The sequence below is a fragment of the Portunus trituberculatus genome, chromosome 11 (genome assembly GCF_017591435.1).
Source record: "Portunus trituberculatus isolate SZX2019 chromosome 11, ASM1759143v1, whole genome shotgun sequence".
Classification (NCBI taxonomy): Eukaryota; Metazoa; Arthropoda; class Malacostraca; order Decapoda; family Portunidae; genus Portunus; species Portunus trituberculatus.
This window is the reverse complement of record NC_059265.1, coordinates 3,626,973-3,644,472: the sequence shown is the minus strand read 5'-3', so window position 1 is coordinate 3,644,472 and position 17,500 is coordinate 3,626,973. Positions and strand designations below refer to the sequence as shown.

Genomic DNA, 17,500 nt, shown 5'->3' with positions numbered 1-17,500 from the left:
AATAATAATAATACCCATCCGTACCTACCCATAGGGCGTTGGCCATGTCTGCCGTGAGACTATGCCAAATCTCCAATAAAAACAAGCTACTCACTGTCCTGTAGTCATAGCATTATAAAAAAAATATAACGTTCTCAGAACATTCAGAAACCTTAATTAAGTGGTAGATGATAAAGATAATTGTCATATACGAAAATAAATTAAGCTAGTTCATATACATGGACGGTGATGTGTCATAATTATCAGGTCAGGCGACGTTGCCACTCACGACCCAGGTGGAATTTCCCGTGGAGGTTGGGGGGGTGAGTCAGGTCGCCACGCACGTGTCGCTTCACTTCTCTGGTCATTACCATGGAAGGACCCCTGACGCTTACCGTTATACACTGTCTTGCGCAGCCAGACCAAGGCATTCACCACCATGGAAGGACCCCCTGACGCTTCCCCGTCATACACTGTCTTGCGCAGCCAGACCAAGGCATTCATATTCCGCCTTAATAGATATTTCTTGCAAGAGAAAGCAAATCGGGCAACACTCTTACCTTTGACTCAAGCAAGGAACCACTCAATATATTACTCTGTTTCTACTCGTATGTGCACTTATTTGACAAACATGTAAATTACTTGTCTCATTTTCATGTATATAACCAGAATCTTTATTGCATTTAATGTACTATATAGCTGCATAGGTATTTGGGTCTCTTCTGACTTCTTTTAGTGAAGTAGAGAACGATCATCACTCCGTTTTCTTTGAAGAAGGTACTGTTATAGCAGTGGCATCGTCGCACCCAAGAGGACCCACAATCTTTCTCTACTACTACTACTACTACTACTACTACTACTACTACTACTACTACTACTACTACTACTACTACTACTACTACTACTTTCCGAGGCGTGAGTTACGTGATGACACGCACAGGAACTCGTCCTTACACGCACAAAACACGTTTAAAATTTGTGAAGGTGCCCCGCCCGTTGACGACTGTTGTGGTGGTGGTGGTGGTGGACGATAAGGCTTAATGTAGGCGCTCGCTGGACGCACGCTGCTCATCACGCACGCACTCACGTACGCACACTCATTCACACACGCTCATTCACACACACACACACACACACACACACCCGGTAGCTCAGTGGTTAGAGTGCTGGCTTCACAAGCCAGAGGACCGGGGTTCGATTCTCCGGCCGGGTGGAGATATTTGGGTGTGTCTCCTTTCACGTGTAGGTGCTGTTCACCTAGCAGTGAGTAGGTACGGGATGTAAATCGAGGAGTTGTGACCTTGTTGTCCCGGTGTGTGGTGTGTGCCTGGTCTCAGGCCTATCCGAAGATCGGAAATAATGAGCTCTGAGCTCGTTCCGTAGGGTAACGTCTGGCCGTCTCGTCAGAGACTGCAGCAGATCAAACAGTGAATTACATACACACACACACACACACACACACACACACACACACACACACAGTTATCTCGTCTTCTTCAATGACACTCAACTGTTCCCTCACTTCTATAGACTGAACATCCTGGCTCTGTCATTTACTTCTACTAATCTAAACTGGGAATCTTCACACATCATCACATTAAAACAATATAAACACTCCCTATGAAATGAGGCGTCTTCAGTATTCTCCGCCAGTTTTCCTCTCCCCCCCTGCTGGTAACTCCCTCCAAGTCAGCAGTATAGGTAAGCTTCACATACATATATTGTCTTAGATAGGCTGGCTGTTCCTCTTACCTATCTTTCTTTTCTAACTGACTGTCCTCACCTTTACTCTCATCGCCTGATTGTTGTGGCATTAGTGATTGTTGTTGTGAGTGGTTGTTAGTGTTATTATTATTGTTATTATTATTATTATTGTTATTATTATTTATTGTACTACTACTACTACTACTACTACTACTACTACTACTACTATACTCATTATTATTTTATTTATTTATTTATTTATTTATTTATTATTATCATTTATCGTACTACTACTACTACTACTACTACTACTACTACTACTATCATTATTATTTTATTTATCTATTTATTTATTTATTTAATATTATTATTTTACTACTACTACTACTACTATATTATCACCATCATCATCATCATCATATCATTATCATCATCACTACAATCACCATTATCGGCGGTGTAATAATTCAAAGAAGCATAGGTCACCAGCTCCAGCCCTGCAGGTCATTAACTTGGTGACCTCCAAAGACCCTTGGTAATGTCAACAAAATGGTCTAACCGTGCACAAATCTCAAGGTAAAAATGTGTCCCAGTACTGAAGGGGTTCATTAAGAGAGGTAGCTTAATGCCTCCTCGCTCCTGCCTAACTGCCTGACTGGCTAACAATCGCACCAGCTCCATCACCACTCTCGTTAATGGCCACAGTCTTCACTATCTTAATCCCCACGTAAGTTTGTGAAGCTGTATAAAGTCACCCAGTAGTAAGCGTAGAGCATGGATATCGTAATGTGTCACGGTACTGAAAGGGTTAGCTATCCATTCTTCTAACGTGTTGCATTTCCGTCTTTACAACTCAATTCAACTCAAGCTTCCTTAGAAAAGTGATCCGTTCATGATACGTTTTTACTAATTTTTTTTAATATTGATTCGTTGATTTGCAGGCAGGGTTCACTTGGAGAGAGAGAGAGAGAGAGAGAGAGAGAGAGAGAGAGAGAGAGAGAGAGAGAGAGAGAGAGAGAGAGAGAGAGAGAGAGAGAGAGAGAGAGAGAGAGAGAGATTATATATTATACTCATTTCCCGTTAATGATACTTTTTTTTTTTTTCGTTGATTTACAGGCAAGGTTCACTTGGAGGGAGTCGAGAGAGAGAGAGAGAGAGAGAGAGAGAGAGAGAGAGAGAGAGAGAGAGAGAGAGAGAGATTATTATTTCATAATCAATTTTTCGTTAATGATACGTTTTTTTTTTTATTCGTTGATTTACAGGCAGGGTTCACTTAGAGAGAGAGAGAGAGAGAGAGAGAGAGAGAGAGAGAGAGAGAGAGAGAGATATTATTATCATCTTATCATAATCATTTATTACGAAGGAAGCTTCAAACTGTTACAACATAATGATAAAAAAAATCGTGTATATTGTAAGTACTACACGGAAGGTGAGAATGCTTGATGAAACAAATTAATGCAATTGAGTGTGTGTAATGGTTGGTTTGGAAGGAGTTAAAGAGCGTGGCTAGTTTATATCCAGGTGGTGGACCAGTGGTTAGGTTCACTGGCAGCGTTTCATATGCTCGTTTGCCCTCAAGTTGCTCTTTCCTTATTGGCAGGTTGGGGGAGGGGGTGAGACAAGAACGAAGCAACGTCAGCAGTAGCTGGAACAGTATTAATCCAGACACCACGCTCGCTACATCTCTCCAGCCACCACGCCACCACCGACCCTCGAGTGTACGCAGCCCAGTGTCCGTCTGTGTCTTGTCGTGGGCGTGACGTTCAGCAGCGGCAGGAACAGCAACGGGAAGCTTGATCTACGTGGGTCTTCGTGCGGCGAGGTGACGTGCCGCTGCTGTGAGATTATCGGACCACACCACAGCACAGCACAGCACAGAGGAGGAGAGGTTAGTGGTTTTTATGTAAACGAATAGTGTAGGTGTGAGGTGTTGGGTGTTGTGTGCGCGTTGACACTGCAGTGGTGATAGGAAATTGTTAGTCAGTAACTTGAAGGTTGTTAGGAATGTTGAATGATAAAGGATAACTGGGTATGTGTAGGATGTGCACTGCGTCTATTGGAAGGTTAATTGTACGATGTCTGTGTGTCAATGTAGGATGTATCAGGAACCATCGCTACGTGTGGATGTTAAATTTACTTGTAGATGTCAATAAGGGCAGATGGTCGTTCATTCACTAGTGTGGTTAGAGTAACGTGGGTTCAGAATAGATTTGTGTAATGGCTGTAACAAGTGTAGTGTTTTCGTGGTCATTGTAGTTGTGTAGGAAGGAAGAATTACGCTTAACCTCTTCAGTACTGTGACGCATTTTCACCTTGAGATGTGTGTACGATTAGATCATTCTATTGATATTACAAAGCGTGTATGGATGTCACAAGGTTTCTCAAGTTGTATAAAATCACCAAATAGTAACAGAAGGAATATGAAAACGCGTCTTGGTGCTGAAGGGATTAAACGGGTCGCGTTACTATAGAACTCCTTTAAGTAAGTTGTATTTGAGGCTAAAATGTTTCAGGTTAGTCATTGTGGTTCCCTCGTTATAGAATAGGTACCAGAATCGGCGAAAAGAATGAGTGGACAAGATTTCCTAACGTAACGAGGCTGGTGTTTCAAGGTACGTGCATTAGAAGCGAGATGTGGTAGCATAACGATAAGTTTGGGGATATAACCATGAAATTAGTTCTTGAAGTGGTAGGCTGGCGTAAATGGTTCGAGGTTCACGAGTGACGGTGGGAGGGTTTGTGTGTGTGGGTGGGTTGAGAATGGCTGGGAGGAATGAAGTGAGCGTGAATGGCTCGTGGCAAGAGGAGGCAGAGTGGGAACTAACTGAATGCAGTGTGATAAAATAGAAGACAGAAGGGATGGATGGTGTGGTGCGAGTGTTTGGCTGGGTTAGGGCACTGTGAAGACGTGTAACTGAGTAGAGACGAGTGAAAGGTTGGCTGAGGCAATGGTTGAGTTTTAGGACAGACAGATGGGGGAATAAAGTGTTTAGAGTGAGTTTGGGCACATTATGGATGGAAGTGAAGACGTGAAGGGAATGTGTGGTGTTGGTCATTTAGAGATAATTAGTGAAAAAGATACTGCTGTTCATGTTTTTGTGATGGTATTGGTGGTGGTGGTGGTGGTAAGAATACGTAGAATGAAGAGTGAAAGGCTGATTGAGGCAGTGAAGGAGTTTGCTTAGGGTAATCTTGCTTGTTAGCTGTAGGGATAATTAGTGAACAAGTAAACAAGGTACTGCTTTGTTCATGCTTATTCTTGTCCATTACAGGCGTTGACGATCCAAAGGCCTGACTCCACAGCGGTAATGAGCCTCGTCTACCTTGCACTTTGACGGACAACGCTCACTACCAACACTTCTGCCTCCGCCGCTTGCCGCCGGTTGAGGGCTGACTGGCTGGCTGAGTGGGTGATAGAGGCGAGGCAGGTGTGGTGAGGCGGAGGATTGGAGACGAGAACCTACAGATGACGGCAGACACGGAAGATTCCACTAACCAGGTAGATGAATGTGTCAAGATTGGTTGTGTGGGTGTGAGGATCGGGTGTGGGGCAAGTTTGAGGGGGTTTGACGTGGTGTGGTTTACTGAGACTGGCGTGGGAGATGTGAGAATGAAGGGATGGGAGTGTCAGGATGAAGGGCCAGGATGCTACGTCACACGGGAGACGCTGGGAGGAGAACGAGGGAGAAGGGTGTAACTGGAGTGTAAGTGGAATAACGATCGAGGAGGGCGAGTGAGAGGCTGACTGAGGCAGTGAAGTGTGTATTGTAGGACAGTGTGGCGTGGTACATATGGAGATAATCAGTTAATTTTTCTACATTACTGTACAGGAGTTGGTGATCCGAAGCCGTGACTGCAGCGATCCCGTGCGTCCTGCACCATCAAGGGAAGGACTCTCTGGCTTCGCACTGCGCCTACATTGACCGTTGCCGCCGCCGCCGGAGGGGCACTGCCTCGCATTGGGCCTTCACTGCCGTCCCGCTAATACACGTGTCGCCGTCGCAGCTACTGGCACTGAGGGACTTCGCCTCGCAGCGGCCTGGCAAACACCTGCTACACCACCACCACTAACTCCACCACCGCAGTCCAGAGATTCAGCTTCGCATAGCAGACATCCTCCTATTCAACGCTTGCTGCCACTACCACCTCATTATGGTGGTGTCACTGTACTTGGATCTGTTGTCACTACTGAATAATAATGTGTAAAGAAATCTTTTTGTTTCGGTAAATTTCCTTTCCTGGGAATATTTGTGGGTTTTGTTAAATTTCCTTTCCTGGGAATATTTGTGGGTTGTGGGTGGTTTCAGTGAGTAGTCGCCTCAAGCTGGCTTGGATCCGTCTGACACCAATATTGCCTCCATTGACCACCACCTACACTCGCTCTAAACGATCACACCCCAGAAATAAAACGCGCTAGATTTGAAGCTTTTTCTATTTATTATCATAAGCAATACAAAAAAAAAAGTGGTTGTTAGGAAATGAAACTAAAGCGAAAAAGTTACATGACATTGATCAATGGTCCCAAAATACCATCTGGCTGAAAAATCTTCAAACGGTCTACATAAAATACAGCACTACTGGCCAAAAACACTAAAATGGTAAAAATCTAGAAAAAATGGTAAAATCAAAAAATGGCAAAAAAAAATGGTCTACATAAAATACAGCAGCACTACTGGCCAAAAAAACTAAAATGGTAAAAATCTAGAAAAATGGTAAAAATCTAGAAAAAATGGCAAAAAAAAGCCGAAAACGGGCCCTAAAAATCGTACTAAGTCGAAAATACTCTAAAGAGTCTCCGGAGATAAGGTGGATGCATATTGGAGCTAAAATTAAATACAAGAGTCTCCCTACACTTTTATTCAATTTTTGACATTATTACACATTGCCTGCAAAAAAAAAAAAAACACAAATATTTTCAACTGAATAAAACAATATATATACAAAGAATACAGAGAAAGTCTACACAAATTTTCAACTTAAAAATAAAAACTGAGTATAAAAAGTGAGCAAAATCCTATGGTGAAAAAGTCTAGACAATAAATAGACAAATTTTCAACTTAACAGTATAAAAAAAAAAGTCTACAATGATTTTCAACTTAATAATAAATAATATATAAAAGAATTTAAGTCTACAATAATTTTCAACTTAATATACAATAAATATTAACATCAATTTATAATATACAATAAATATTAACATGAATTTTCAACTTTGCAAAATTTTAAGAAATTTCAACTTCACAAATTATTTTTAAACAACTTTTCAAGTTAACAAATATTCAAAGATAAAGAGAGAGAGAGAGAGAGAGAGAGAGAGAGAGAGAGAGAGAGAGAGAGAGAGAGAGAGAGAGAGAGAGAGAGAGAGAGAGAGAGAGAGAGAGAGAGAGAGAGAGAGAGAGAGAGAGAGAGAGAGAGAGAGAGAGAGAGAGAGAGAGAGAGAGAGAGAGAGAGAGAGAGAGAGAGAGAGAGAGAGAGAGAGAGAGAGAGAGAGAGAGAGAGAGAGAGAGAGAGAGAGAGAGAGAGAGAGAGAGAGAGAGAGAGAGAGAGAGAGAGAGAGAGAGAGAGAGAGAGAGAGAGAGAGAGAGAGAGAGAGAGAGAGAGAGAGAGAGAGAGAGAGAGAGAGAGAGAGAGAGAGAGAGAGAGAGAGAGAGAGAGAGAGAGAGAGAGAGAGAGAGAGAGAGAGAGAGAGAGAGAGAGAGAGAGAGAGAGAGAGAGAGAGAGAGAGAGAGAGAGAGAGAGAGAGAGAGAGAGAGAGAGAGAGAGAGAGAGAGAGAGAGAGAGAGAGAGAGAGAGAGAGAGCAATCAAAGTAAACAATCAAATAGTAATAATATACATGAAAAACATTTTAAAACAACACACACATTAATCTTGTGCCCTCCATACACCCTTGCTAATGTCATTAAAATGGTCTAATGGTACACAAATCTCAAGGTAAAAATGTGTCCCAGTACTGAAGGGATTAAAATAGTGAAGGCTGTGGCCATTAATCCTTTGACCACCATAGACCCTTGCTAATATCAATAAAATGGAGAGGTGTATGGAGATCACAAGATTAATGGCCACAGTCTTCACTATTTCAACCCCTTGAGTACTGGGACACATTTTACCCTGACCACTGTAGACCAATATCCATATTGATGGAGAGGTGTATAGAGATCACAAGATTAATGGTCACAGTCTTCACTATTTCAACCCCTTCAGTACTGGGACACATTTTACCCTGAGATCTGTGTACCATTAAACCATTTTATTGATATTAGGAAAAGTTTATAGACATCAGAAGGTTAATGGTCACAGTCTTCACTATTTTAACCCCTTCAGTACTGGGACACATTTTTACCTTGACATTTCTGTACCATTAGACCATTTTATTGACATTAGGAAAGGTCTACAGAGGTCAGAAGATTAACGGCCACATTCTTCATTATTTTAACCCCTTTAATACTGGGACATCTTGAGATTTTGTGTACCATTAGACCATTTTATTGACAGTAGGAAAGATCTATAGACGTCAGAAGACTAATGGCCACATTCTTCACTATTTTAACCCCCTTCAACATTGACACACATTTTACCTTGAAATTTGTGTACAATTAGACATTTTATTGACATCAGGAAAGGTCTATAGAGGGCAGAAGAATAATGGCAAGTCTTCACTATTTTAACCCCTTCAGTACTGGGACATATTTCTACCTTGAGATCTGCATACCATTAGACCATTTTATTGACACTTGGAAAGATCTATTGAAGGCAGAAGATTAATGGCCATAATCTTCACTATTTTACCCCTTCAGTACTGGGACACATTTTTACCTTGAGATTTGTGTACCATTAGACCATTTTATTGACATTAAGAAAGATCTATGAGAGAGAGAGAGAGAGAGAGAGAGAGAGAGAGAGAGAGAGAGAGAGAGAGAGAGAGAGAGAGAGAGAGAGAGAGAGAGAGAGAGAGAGAGAGAGAGAGAGAGAGAGAGAGAGAGAGAGAGAGAGAGAGAGAGAGAGAGAGAGAGAGAGAGAGAGAGAGAGAGAGAGAACCCTGAGTCATCTCTGAGAGGAAAATTGTCAGAGAGAGAGAGAAAGAGAAGAATGTTTTACAGTTGTAAAGGCAGAATGACAAGATTTCTGTATTATTAAGTGGAGAAACAGTCTTGAAAACCCTGCCAGTCATCTGTGTGGCCTTGGAAAACAGTGGTGGTGAGAGAATAAGGGTATTTTATGGTTCCTGAGGCAGAGTGACATTTCTACAATATTAAGTGGAGAAACACTCATGAAAACCCTGCCAGTGATCTCTGTGGCCTTGGAAGGCGTGTTGTTGAGACACCAAAGTGTTTGTGAATACAGGCCTTTGTCTGACACACAAGCAGCAACAATGCACATTCTTCATTCCTCTGAGTTCAGTAAGTGAAGGAGTGAGTGAGTGCTGAGTCAATCTCTTAACAAGCACACTGCATCTTTGTCCAGAGAATCCAACACTTGCTTCACAAACTCATGTGGGGGATTGAAATAGTGAAGACTGTGCCCATTAATCTTGTCACCTCCATACACCCTTCTTAACCCCTTCAGTACTGGGACACATTTTACCTTGAGATTTGTGCACCATTAGACCATTTTATTGACATTATTGAAGGTCTATGAAGGTCACAAAATTAATGGCCACAGTCTTCACAATTTTCATCCCCACATGAGTTTGTGAAGCTGTACAAAATCACCAAATAGTCACCACAAGGAATATGGAAATGTGTCATGGTACTGAAGGGGTTAATGTCAAAAAAAGGGTATTACCATAGCCAAACTTTCTTCAAAAACATGCCAAATGGTCTTAAAATACCATAAAAACATGCCAAATGGTCTTAAAATACCATAAAAACATGCCAAATGGTCTTAAAATACCATAAAACATGCCAAATGGTCTTAAAATACCATAAAAAACATGCCAAATGGTCTTAAAATACCATAAAAACATGTCAAATGGTCTTAAAATACCATAAAAACATGTCAAATGGTCTTAAAACATACCAAAAAACATACCAAATGTCTTAAAATACCATAAAAACATGCCAAATGGTCTTAAAATACCATAAAAACATGCCAAATGGTCTTAACATACCATAAAACATGCCAAATGGTCTTAAATGGTCTTAAAATACCAAATGGTCTTAACATACCATAAAAAACATGCCAAATGGTCTTAAAATACCATAAAACATGCCAAATGGTCTTAAAATACCATAAAAACATGTCAAATGGTCTTAAAATGTCCTTATAATTAAAAATGCCAAACTGCTAATCTATCCTAACTATTCTTCATGGCTCCAGGTGTTGTCTTGTACTCTGGGTGTTGCTGATGGCTGTAGGTGTTGTAGAAGGCTTGTGTTGTGTTGTCGCTTGTCTTGTCTTGGCTTGGTGGTGCAGTGTTCCAGCAGCAGTGTCTCTCCTTGGCAGCATTCAGGGACTTGACTTTCCTGTAATGAGAGGTGCACTGTTTATATTGAGTCACCTTCACTATTTTGTAAACTGAACTGAACGCAACTCAAATGCCGTTAAAACATGTCAAACTTTTTTAACTGACCTCAAAACATGCAAAACTGTCTTAAAATCCTATCAAAACATATCAAACTGTCTTATAATTTCCTCAAAACCTGGCAAACTATCTTAAAATGCCCTCAAAACATACCAAACTGTCTTAAAATGTCCTCAAAACATGACAAACTGCCTTAAAATGGCTTCATAACATGCCAAATCTGTCTCAAATTAAAGATGTACTTACACATTAGTAGACCAATTCAGAAAAGAGCTTTCACCTAATCTTTTCAATTAAATAGAAAAATTTTAGTTTATTCTAAATTTCTAGTGTATTGCTATGATCTTAAATAATTAATATGCAACAAATTATACACAATGCACATGATTACAAAACAGAATTGTTACTTTCTTAGTTATGGAAATTTTACATCCTTAGGTTAACACAAGTAACTCAAAAATTAAACTTGCATTAAAATCAATATACATATATAATTCAAGCTTCCACCTATTCCAGTATGATATCTTGGAAAAGGCTACCACTACCACTGTTAATTATAAATCAAATAAGAATATGCTGTTATTTACAATAATGCAAAATGCCTATATATATATATATATATATATATATATATATATATATATATATATATATATATATATATATATATATATATATAATTGCACTCAAAATCTGCCAAACTGCCTTAATATGCCCTCAAAACCTGCCAAACTGTCTTAAAATGCCATCAAAACATGTCAAACTATCTTAAATTGGCCTCAAAACCTGCCAAACTGTCTAAAATTGCCCTCAAAATATACCAAACTGTCTTAATATGCCCTGAAAACCTGCCAAACTGTCTTCAATTCACTTCAAAACCTCTCAAATTGTCTTAATATACCCTGAAAACCAGCCAAACTGTTTTAAATTGCTCTCAAAACCTGCCAAAATGTATTAAAATGCCCTAAAAATGTCAAACTCTCAAAATGCCCTTAAAACATGCCAAACTATCTCAATATGGCCATAAAACATGTCAAACTGTTTTAAAATATCCTCAAACATGCCAAACTGTCTCAAAATATACTAAACTGTCTTAAACTGCCCACCAAACACATCAAACTGTCTCAAAATACCCTCAACACATGCCAAACTATCTAAAATGCCCTTAAAATATGCCAAACTGTTTAAATATACCCTCAAAACATGACAAACTGCCTCAAAATTCCCTCAAAACCTTAACCGCCCAACCTAACCTAATGTAACCTAACCACACCTCACACCACACCACTGACCTGCATAAGGAAGAGAGCCGTGTGACCTCAGCGTTGAGTGGCCAGGTACCTCCTCTCGGGTCACAGTGAAGTCACATTCCAGGGAATCCTGTGGCAAAAGGTCAGAGGTCACACAGGTCAGGTCACACTGGGATAGTAATAATAGTAATTGTATTAGCACAAGAGGAGGAGGAGGAGGAGGAGGAGGAGGAGGAGGAGGAGAGGAGGAGGAGGAGGAGGAGGAGGAGGAGGACATGTCAAATTGTGTTAAAATGTCCTCAAAACCTGACAAACTATCTTAACCCTTCTTGGCTTACGGTGATCGTACATGAATGATGATATTGTTCCGTCCAGAGAGACGGCGATCGTATCGGTAATCATGATTTTTCCCGCTTGACATTTGAAGATTGGCGCGGGGCTGTGTCATTATTTCTTGGCATTGCTCGATAATGAATTACTGGATCATATAGTGACTGAAACCAACTGATATTTCTGATATTTCAAAATTACCCGTGAGTAGGGAACGGAAAATAAATTCATCCACCGTAAGCCAAGGGTTAAAATGTCCTCAAAACATGAGAGAGAGAGAGAGAGAGAGAGAGAGAGAGAGAGAGAGAGAGAGAGAGAGAGAGAGAGAGAGAGAGAGAGAGAGAGAGAGAGAGAGTGTTTTAGTGTGTGGAGGCCATAAATTCAGAGTGTTATTGAAGCAGTGGGTCTTAAAATGTCATCAGAACCTGCCAAATTGTCTTAAAATGCCATCAAAACCTGTCAAACTTTCTTAAATTGCAGTTAAAATCTGCCAAACTCTCTTAATATGTCATGAAAACATGTCAAACTGTCTTAATATGCCCTTAGAACATGCCAAACTGTCTTAAAATGTGTTCAAAACATGCCAAACTATTTTACCATGGCCTCAAAACCAGCTAAACTGTCTCAAATTTCCTCAAAACATAACAAACTACCTTAATATGCCCTCCAAATCTGCCAAACTGTCTTCAATTTCCCTAAAAACCTCCAAAATTTTCTTAATATACCCTCAAAACATACCAAACTATCTCAATATGCCCTCCAAACTGTCTTAAAATGCCCTCAAAACATGTCAAACTGTCTCAAAATGCTTTCAAAACATGCCAAACTGTCTCAAAATGCTCTCAAAACATGCCAAACTGTTTAAAATACCCTCCAAACATGCCAAACTGCCTAAAATAGGCTTCAAAATCTTACCCAGGCTAACCCAACCTACCTAACCCGACCACACCTCCCCACACCACACACCACACCACTGACCTGCATAAGGAAGGGAGCCGTGTGACCTCAGCGTTGAGTGGCCACCTCCTCTCGGGTCACAGTGAAGTCGCAGTCCAAGGAGTCCTGCGGCAAAAGGTCAGAGGTCACACAGGTCACACTGGGATAGTAATAATAGTAATAGTATTAGCACAGGAGGAGGAGGAGGAGGAGGAGGAGGAGGAGGAGGAGGAGGAGGAGGAGGAGGAGGAGGAGGAGGAGAGAGAGAGAGAGAGAGAGAGAGAGAGAGAGAGAGAGAGAGAGAGAGAGAGAGAGAGAGAGAGAGAGAGAGAGAGAGAGAGAGAGAGAGAGAGAGAGAGAGAGAGAGAGAGAGAGAGAGAGAAAAGCAACACAGCAGCACAGTTGCCTGTAGACGTACTGTATACATCCTCCTGATTCTCTGATATTGTGAATGAATACTTTACAGAGCATATACTTACTAGCTTCAAAAGTTATTTTGCTCAACAGCTGCGAAATATGTGTAATGCTCCTGTGAAATGCCTCAGTGTGCAAGAAGCTACACACTTGTTATGTAGTGAGGAGTTCAACGTTGATCATGATGCAGAAGTAATAATAGACTTGGTGAACATTCCTCCTGATGATGATCTAAGTGATGAGGATGAAGTTGATGATGATAATACACTTATACCAATGGTAAAAGATGTCCCTGGTGCCATTGAAATTCATAGTGTCCACCGGGGTAATTTGGACCAAGTTTGGACAAACTTTGATACTGTTCCCACATTTATTAAGATAAACTTACAAAAATTCTATGAAAACATAAGCTTATTGCCTTTAAATCACTAACTCATTCATAGCAGATTCTTCAGCTTATCAAAAAAATGAGGTAATGTGAACCCCCCCACCAGGGTAAACTGAACCACCCATGGGCTAATTTGAACCACCCTTTATCAATGCAAAAAATTATATATATAAAATGGATAAAATTCTCAAAATAAAAGTTTTATTTCCTAAACATTGAGCGTTCCCATTGAAAATAGCAAAATGAATGGCAAGAAACAGTGTAGAACAAAAAAGTGTTACTCATAGACTACATAGCCTACTCATTTACTTGGTTACTTTAGCCAATGTTTTGGTGTAACACTTGAAGTTATTGTATTCAGTAAGAAGATTATTTATTCTGAATGTGAAAGGTACTTTTATAAGGTCCCTATGAAGTGATACATAAGCATATAATAAGCAGATTATATGCATATATATTACTAATGGTCACTCTAGCAGACGAAAGAGGATCAGCTGAGTAAAAACATATACTCATGTCAAAAGACTGGTCACGTTAATTTTCCTTCCCACTCTGCAGGCTAGAGCAACAGAGCTGATTTTTTGTATAAAAATACTGCTCATTGGTTTCCACATTCATTTTTCTATAGATTTTTGAGGTCGCTATCACTCGCTAGCCTGTAGAGAGAGTGTGAGCGGACAATTCCTAGCTTTTTGAAGTCCTTTATAGGCTTGTGTCTTCATTAAAAATTTCCCTAAATTACCCTAATTATCCTAATAATCATAATTGGGTATATAATGAGTCTAAGCAATCCCCTTTATAAGCCAAAGATGGCACAGGGAAAAATATTAATGCATATTCTCAAAATATAAACAATTGCACACTAAAAACTACCGGTTCGATTTCCCCTGGCTGCATTTTCCTTACCAAAATTAAACCAAAAAGTGAACGTTAATTGTGAGAAAACGAAACTAAATAAAGTATTGCTGATGAAATCATGTTAAAGTCGAGGTAAAACACTCTATATTCATCAATTTGAAGAGGATAGATACTTAGACAACAAAGTTGAAAAGTATTTGCTAAACATTACTGCGAATTCACCAGATTCAGTACATTCCTCCTGATGATGATCTAAGTGATGAGGATGAAGTTGATGATGATAATACACTTATACCAATGGTAAAAGATGTCCCTGGTGCCATTGAAATTCATACCACACAAACCTGGCCAAGGAATGAAGAAAAAACGACGTCTGGACTGTGTTGATACACCAGTGTGGAGTAAGAAGGTTAGCGTTAGTTATTTGTTTAGTATTATGTCATGTTTTGTGTTAATAAAGTAATATGATGATGATTAACGTGTATTCACCAGATTCTTTATGTCATGTTTACTCAGGTATTTGTCTGTGGCCAGAATTACTCAAACACTAATTCATTGATTTTTCATCATTACTGTTGGAGTTTTAACTTGGAAATGCATGTAATGCTAAATATTTACTAAAGTGCTGTTTCTACTTCCAGGCACATGATACCACGGTACTCCAAGTGGGGTGAGATGTCAAACCAAACCGAAAAGCTGAAGGCCAAACTGCACCAACAACTTGACGGTCACACACCAGTTGACATCTTTGAGGATATTTCACCGACGACATCTTTGCGCTCATAAAGCGAGAAACAATCCGTTATGCACACACAGTGAAAAATGATCCCCTGTTTAGCTTGGAAGACCATGAACCAAAAGCCTTCATTGGCTTCCTGATCTATTCTGGGTACGTCACTCTTCCTAGCGAACCACTTTACTGGTCTGATGCTGATGATGTGGCTCAAAATACTGTCAAACAATTAAGCTCTATCCAGGAACAAGTACTTGAAGATAAAAGCGTACCTACATGTACAAGACAACAACAGTCGCCCACAAGATTGCACAGACAAGGCTTTCAAAGTCCGGCCCCTGATTGATATGCTAAATTCTTCATTCCAGCAGTATGGTGTGTTCCATAAGACTTTATCTGTTGATGAAATGATGGTGAGATACTATGGTCATGATGGCCTCAAGCAATTGATCAGGGGGAAGCCCATCCATCAGGTTTGGGTACAAGCTGAGGTCGCTTTGTGGTGATGAGGGTTATTGCTACAAATTTGACCTGTACTGTTGAAGTGTGACGTCGCACTGTGCATGGAGTGTTTTGCAAATTTCCACACACGTACATGAATATGAGGTCGAATGTTCATAGCAACAAATACAGTAATGTATATTTTGTGGATGAATAGCAGCAGTGCAGCAGAAAGTGATATAAAAGAGAAATATGTGTATGCCAAGTATTAGGACTCATTTTTGCTCATGTACAATTTATGAATAAAAGGTACAAATTTGAAACATTACAATTAGCCCAATTTGTAACTAGAAAAATACGCAGATGCTAAGTATACTACGAAAAAAGTATAGAAACCTTGATTTTTCCTTTACTAAGGTAAGTATATGCAATGGGGCCGAGACGCTAACTGATCCGCCCGCTGGATCATTTATGTCACCCTCTGCAACTCACTTAGGCTTTGACTTAAGTTATCATGATTTTTCCTTCAGCATGTCTTGGTTAGGTTACAAACACACAGCTTGCCAAAAGTACTACAATCTCAACACGGGAAATAGGTCTGGGTGTTAATGGGTTAAACACCCTTAAAGCAGCCTAAAACTGCCTTAAACACCCTAAAATAGCCTTAAAACACTCTAAAACAGCATTACATATCCTGAAACAGCCTTAAAACACTCTAAAACAGCATTACACATCCTGAAACAGCCTTAAAACACCCTCAAAGTCTTCAAACACCCTAAAACAACCCAAAACAACCTTAAAACAGCCTTCAATACTCACAGTTGGCTAGGTGTGTCCCAGCTGGTGCAGTTGCCATGTTCCATCCCTACATAGAGCCACTTCCTTTAGTACGGCCGGTGATCCTGTAGGGAGGAGGTGGTGGTAGTGGTGATGGTAGTGAAATGGTGTGGTTTTGTGAGCATCTGATGTGGTAATGTTGGTTGTTTGTGGTGGTTGTGGTGTGGTTGAACAGTGGTGGTGGTGGTGGTAGTAATAGGAGGATTTAAAAAGAAGACAAATATTTTCCGGCCAAAACAAGTGAAAAAAATTGAGGTTTATGAGACAAAATTGTAAGAAAAAAAAAATGCTTTCACACACCCCACACTCACCAAACACACACCACACCAGCACACACCATTCCCACACCTGCACACACCAGCAAACCACAAAAAACCCTTTGCAAACACTGGAAAATGCAAAAAAACACACACCCAAAAAATATATAGTAGTTTACACAACAAAAACATTTACACACACACACACATACACACACACACCACACCTGCAGAAACCTTTCCACACCTGCACACACCAGCACAGTACACAGCTTGGTGTGTGGAGGAGATATGGAGGAAAGAAAAGGAGGTGGTGGAGGGAAAATGAGAAAAATTGTCAGGTTTTGAAGTGAGATTTAGAAAAGTACTATTTTGACTATGATAGAAGTGAGATAGGAGACTCAAAATTGGAGGGAAGGTGGAGGAAACATGGAGGAAATAGTCTATGAAGGAAAAGCCTGGAGGTAACCTGTGGAGGGAGATATGGAGGAAACAGGACAAACATTACCTAACCAAAACACACCAAAATTACCTAAAATATTGCATCACACAACAAAACACACACACACACACACACACACACACACACACACTCACACAAAACAACCCTTAAATCACACCTGAAAACGCCCACAATAAGTTTACCCTAGCCAACCCACACCAAAACAATAAACACTATACATAGGTAGCTATAGTTGACATTACAAAACATACAAAAACACATTTACACACCCACCACACTCACAGCACACCTGCAGACACCTCTCCCACACACACACTCACCTCTCCCTCTGGAACTTGGTGAGTGGAGTATTTGTGGAGTTTTGCCGCAGAGGGCACAGGCAGCCCGT

General features: G+C 40.3%; 1 protein-coding gene and 2 long non-coding RNA genes across 3 annotated transcripts in view; all 3 read left to right on the top strand.

Annotated features, from left to right (window-relative positions):
- LOC123502417 overlaps positions 1 to 5,023 on the top strand; it is a 19,621-nt gene extending 14,598 nt beyond the window's left edge. The window contains exons 2-4 of the long non-coding RNA XR_006674043.1: positions 3,284 to 3,571; positions 4,225 to 4,295; positions 4,956 to 5,023. This is a non-coding gene — a long non-coding RNA (uncharacterized LOC123502417). The remainder of the gene's footprint in view (positions 1 to 3,283; positions 3,572 to 4,224; positions 4,296 to 4,955) is intronic.
- LOC123502384 overlaps positions 1 to 17,500 on the top strand; it is a 273,598-nt gene that overhangs the window by 29,986 nt on the left and 226,112 nt on the right. The gene's annotated exons all lie outside the window — the stretch shown is intronic.
- LOC123502413 lies at positions 5,072 to 5,894 on the top strand. The gene is made up of 2 exons (XR_006674040.1): positions 5,072 to 5,182; positions 5,514 to 5,894. It is a non-coding gene; the product is annotated as an uncharacterized LOC123502413 (long non-coding RNA).